Raw genomic sequence first — 6375 nt, forward strand, 5'->3', positions numbered from 1 at the left:
CTTGTGCCCAATGGGAACAGTCCAGCCCAAACTGCCAGGCCAGGTCCTCCCCGGGCTGTAAACAAGCATCCTAGGACCGGTTTCGGGGTTTTACCCCTCATCAGCCTGGATAGATTGACTCCAGTGGCAGGGAGAGCACGAGCAGTCCCACTCGGGGTGAAAATGCAAAATGAAAAATTGATGGATGGAATGCAAACCAATCTAATACATTCACCCCAATACAGAATTCTGGGCCTAAATCCATCATTTTTTGCTCCCCATGCCATTCCAGTTTGAACCCACCCATGTGAAAATCAGGCTTGACCCGGTGCCCAATGGGAACAGTCCATCCCGAAATGTCAGGCCAGGTCCTCCCTGGACTGGAAACAAGCATCCTAGGACTAGTTTTAGGGGTTTCCCCCCTCATCAACCAGGATAGCTTGACTGCGGTGGGATGGAGAGCACAGGACTCACGTCTGGGCTTACCCATCGCACTCAGGGTGACAAATGCAAAAAGAACAAATGATGGACAAAATGCAGAACAATGTACTACATTCACCCCAGTATACAGATCTGGGCCTAAATTAATCGTTTTTTTGCTCCCCTTGCCATTCCAGTTTCAACCCAGCCATATGCAAATCAATCTTGACCCTGTGCCCAATGGGAACAGTCCAGCCCGAACTGCCAGGCCAGGTCCTCCCTGGACAGAAAAAAAGCATCGTAGGACCGGTTTCAGAGTTTCACCGCTCATCAGCCATGATAGCTTGATTCCAGAGGCATGGAGAGCACCGGACCCACGTCTGGGCATACCCGTCCCACACCGGTTGAGAAATGCAAAAAACACAATTGATGCACAGTATGCAGACCAATGTAATACATTCACCCCAGTACAGAGATCTTGGCCTAAATCCATCGTTTTTTTGCTCCCCATGACATTCTAGTTTGAACCCAGCCATATGCAAATCAGTCTTGACCCTGTGCCCAATGGGAACAGTCCAGCCAGGTCCTCACTGGACTGGAAGCAAGGATCCTAGGACCGAATTCTGGGTTTCACTCTGTGTCTGAATGAATAACATTCTGCAACAGTCAGGTCTCTGCTTTTTTTACTTTAAGTGGGGCAGGCAGGACAGAAATCCTCCCCCAAGATACAACCAGGAACAGCTCCCTAGTTCTAGGGAGTGTAGAATGTTGGTTATATTCTCCTTTTCCAAATTGGTGATTGGCTAATCTGTACACCATACACATTGCTGACCAATTAGGATGCGACTGTGTTAGATCCGACATCCTTGATGTTGTCTTCCTCTAAATGTTATGCCTTCATCCCTTCTGTTTTCTAAATTTCTTGTTTGTTGGCATTAGGGCTGCTAACTAGTGCTAAACTACTTGTGCTCTCTCTCTAAAATCTAGTACAATTGGCTTACACCTAATTGGCATATTTACATTATTTAATTTACTTATACGTCCCTGCATATGGTACTACAATTACCCGGGGCCTTAAAACATGTGTCAAGCCCACCATTGCAGTCTATTGTGCAGTATTAAAACTGTCATTTTAACCTGGCAAAAAATATTTTGCCAGGCCTAAACCTTCCTTTTTAATACATATCTGCCCCCCCCCCAAAAGGTAGGCCCTAAAAAGCCCACAAGGCAGAGTTATTTTTATTTTAAAAGTAGGACATGTGTTTTTAAGTTTCACAAGTCCTGGTAGTGAAAAACTCCAAAATTCGTTTTTCACTACTATAAGGTGTAGCTATCCCATTGGATAACACTGGGTTAACTTATTAAATTTCAGAAGTTTTAACTTTGGATTGGGAGCAGGCAGAATATTATGTTTGAACTTAAATGAAGTAGAATTAAAATCATCTTTAATAGTAAAGTTGGATTATAAATTGCAATTCTGAAAATGCCACTTTTAGAAAGTTCAACACAAAAAACCACCACTGGGTCTGGGCTCCCAACAGCAAGGCTTAGCCACTAGCTAATAATAAACAAAAAGGAGTGCCAATACTGTTCTATAATTTGAATCTCAAACCACTCAAAACATACGAGTTAAACAATATGCTTTGTTTTCATATTTATGTTGATTGAATCTTTTTTTATTATTTTGCAAAAATTCTTTACTTCATGAGTTTGGTTATTATTTCACCAATTTTCACATTTCACAAGACCTTCTATACACAACATATACATTATCATGAAAAATAGTTCAACACATTATATTATATACATTTTCCAATCATCACTCATTCAGACATACCCTCTCATACAACCACAGACATCATACATTCATATATTTACACTGGAATTACAATATTCACAGCATATAGGGTCTTAGGTAGTGGCACTTACCTGGATGCGCTATATCGCAGGGGCAGACGTAGACAGTATCTGCTGCCTCAGACGGCACCTGTTGTGGAGGCCTGGAGGAAGGCGACAACATTGTTGGGATGGAGGCGAAACTCACGGCCCAAACCAACTGTGGGTGGGGGACTACCTTCCAGAGGTGACGAAACTGAAGGGCCTTAGCAAGTGGAGCCTGATTGGTATTGACGTATTGGGAGACTTATGGAAAAGAGGGGATATGCTAGAGTTCTCTACTTTGCAGAAGGAATTCCAGATGGGGGGGGGGGGGAGTTGATCCACTACCAGCAACTCAGGCATGCCGTACTCCGGCATATCCAGCAGGGAGATCAGCTACCGGACTATGCCCCGTTAGAAGATAGGCTATTGTTAGACCCGATGATAGACAAGGCCATTTCCCTCACATACAAAAAACTTATCAACAACCTGCCCGATCCCCTGGAGACTCTCCGAGAAAAATGGGAGTCTGACATTGGGCTATTGGAGGACGATGATTGGAGAGAGGACCTACAGAGCCCCCGGGAAGTGGCAATCCGTGCAAGTTTTAAGTTGGTTCAGTTGCGCATCCTGCACCGCTCCTACACCCCCTGCACGACACAATACCGTATTGGGAATGTTGATTCACAGTTCTGTCTGCGAGGCTGTGGTGAAGAAGGTACCTTCTTCCACGTTTTGTGGGACTGTGCCAGGATCCGAGCGTATTGGTCCAGCCTGGCAGACATTATGTCCAAGGTGATTGGGGCAGAGGTTCCGATGGAGGCCCGATGGCACATCCTGGGAGTGACAAGTGACACCACTTGGCCTAAATGGGATAAGATTTGGTTGGCGTAAGCAAGCATGGTCGCCAAGCGAAATAAAGCCAGGCTATGGGGTAGTGACATACTGCCGACTGTGGAAGAGTGGGGTCATGACTTAGACTGGTGCCAAAGAGCTGAAAGAGTGATATATAAGAGCAGGGAGTGTCCCAGGAAGTGGGAAAAGATATGGGGGCGTTGAGAAGATACAGAGGGGAGGTGATGGATACTCAAACTGTTTCTATGCCGAATTGATGGTGTGTAAGGATTTAAGGTTGATGGAACAGATCATGATGTTCGCACTGCCTTTTGTGTATTTATTTGTCACCTGTATGTTCAACTACCATCGATTGCTATGTGCTGGTGAACAACACTTACAACGCAACTTTTACATCGCAGAGCCTTTACAACGCAACCCTTACAACGCAAACTATTACAACGCATTGCTCTGGGGGGCGCTCTAGGATAGGGAATAGGTTAATTTACTATCCAATAACCTTCCCTAGTGTCCACGGGGACTGGAGTTGGAATAGTAAATTAAACTATTCACTATCCAGCACCCCAAAGCACTATGCGTTGTAATGGACTGTGTTGTAATACTTACGTTGTAAAGGCATGCGATGTAAATGCATGCGTTGTAATGTCATACATCCCTATGTACTATGTCATTGTCCACAGAGCTTGTTATTTTAATAAAAAGATTGTAAAAAAAAAACTAAGACCTCCTATAGCGCTCTCCGGCGACGACTGTGATTCCTCCTGGCACACAACCTGCCACCTTGCCCGGCTGAACTCTACCTTCTCCTGGACTTTTCTTTGAAATGTCATCTAAGTACAAGGGTAAGCTGAGACTGGGTTCATTCCACCGCATGTATCCAACCTGCGCTCCATCGTGGTTGGCCTTAACTTTTGTCTTTGCCCAGGTCTTACGCGACCAGATACCAGTAGTTGGTGCTTTGATCTTTTCGGCACAAGTTTTCACACAAACAATTGAAAAATAAATAACTCCGGTTCTACTGATTGGATTTAATTAGTTTTGGTGTCATTTTATTTATCAAAATGTTCTCTATTTTTCTAAATTGGCATTGAATTTTTCTTGTGTTGTGTTTTCACTTTTTTTACTGTTTGAGTGTTGCGTAAATACTTTGCATTATACCTCTAAGTTAAGCTTGACTGCTTTTGTGCCAAACTATCAGAGGGTTAATTTAGTGACTGTTGTGGTTCACCATGACAAGGACTGTGGTTGTTGCTTGAATAGTGTTATGACCTCTTTCAATAAATAATCTACTCTCTTATAGACTGTTAGCCTCCCATATATCTATGCCCCTTACTACACCTTTTCCCTTGGTGGTGGCATACCTTTATGGACGAGTTTTTCGTGCTCTTACTCCCACACTTTTGCGCCCTTGTCCCAGGTAGAAGGAGGGTTAGCCTCCCCCTTCTTTGGGATATATTTTGAGTCCACTGGAACTTTCCCCTTTATTCTGCTCAGAGCTCATACAGAGAAGGCTGGTGCAGGAGTCCTTCTGCCTTGCCTATATGACAAGACAAAGGGCGATCAATGACTTGTCTGTGAGACAAACTGAGGGTTGTGAAGTAGGTGGAAATTATGTCACATGAGGAAAGTGACATCACCTTTCATGGGGGATGATGACCATGGTAATATTGGGAAGGGCCTTTTTTATTTCAGAAGGCCACTCTTCAAGAAACAGCTAAAGCATGCCGAGAAAAACTTAGAAAGAGCATTCCGCGCTTTGTCAGTATTTATGGACCTTACACGCAATGCAGTCATTCAGCTTGTCCAGAGATGTTTACATTGTTAACCTATATACCTTTGGGAAGCTCGAGCAACATGGCGAACAAGACTCGATGAGTGCAGATTGTGCGATGCTGAAAGAGGTACTGGGAAGGTACTGGGGGAGTGTGTACTGCATTAACACTTTCTCACGTTAATAAAATGTTTTTTTTGTTTCTCTGCGTTTGCACACAAGTCATTTTGTTTCTATGCCGCGGCCGGGGTTATAAACACGGCTGGTTTAATTAGAGAGTCGCCGGCAGAAGTTTGAAGCTGGGAGGATGAAGACTTACATCCAAACCTAAATTATTTATCAGAGTAAATAAAATTAAATATTTTCCTAGCAGGATCGGAAGTAATTACTCTGTCACATTCATCAAACAGCCTCCCATCAGAATAAAAGCCCAACGTCATTTAATAATTTACAATACAAATACAGAGAAATTGTAAAGGATTTATAAATAGAAAGCTGTAGGCTAAGTGACCATGAATCAGTCAAGGGTTATGTTTCAGAAAGAGCTTGTCATACACCCAATGAATTTTTAATAAGCGTGTTTTTCGGATTTGATTTCTTTCTCCAGCCTCATTTCAGCCTGCCTTTCTCTCTCACTCTGACAGTGCAGTGTATCCTTCTCAATGCAACGGGTACTCGGAGCACCATTCCAGGAGTCAGTGGACATGGCGGGTCACATCACCGGAGAGGGAGTCAGCCAGTCAATCAGATTTCTGGGCTGGCGGAACATTTTTTTGCACATGCCCTGGAGGCACTCTAAATATACTAGAGCTGTTCTCTCTTCTTCTCTATTGGTCTTTGTCCAATTCCCAGTTCACGCCACACACTTCTCAGCCTATTGCACCCCACAGTTCAGGACAGGCCGATCACCCTTGATGCTTACCGGTTCTGGGATGGCGTGACTCCTCATCATCAACTATCTGAGATTGTGGCCGATTTTTTTGCATCTTTCGTAAATGTCAATTGACTTCAATAACATCTTTTGGGATCTGGTTATAAAGCATTATCTTCCTGGAGCCTCTAAGGCCGGTGATATTAACTTTTAGGAACACTGACCAGAGCAGGGACCTTGTCTAGTACTGATATTATCTGCCTAAGAATTAGGCCTTCCAGGTACGTCGCGATTCATATCATGCATCTGTGGTGTGTCAGGTTATAAAAGACTTCGGGGAGGAGAAGCCAGAGGGGTGCCATAATGGAGGCTAGTATGACTTGCTTACAGGTAGGTGGCCCTAAGTTGGCAGGGTATGCCCAGACGTGGGTCCCTTGCTCACTTTGCCCTGGATTCAAGCTAGCCTGGCTGATGAGGGGTGTTACCCCGAAACCAGTCCCAGGGAAGACATGGCTTGGCAGTTCACTATGGGCTGTTCCCATGAGGCACAGGACCAAGACTTATTTGCATATAGCTGAGTCTGAACTGGGGTGACAAAGTG

The sequence above is a fragment of the Lissotriton helveticus genome, chromosome 7 (assembly GCF_964261635.1).
Source record: "Lissotriton helveticus chromosome 7, aLisHel1.1, whole genome shotgun sequence".
In the NCBI taxonomy this organism is placed as follows: Eukaryota; Metazoa; Chordata; class Amphibia; order Caudata; family Salamandridae; genus Lissotriton; species Lissotriton helveticus.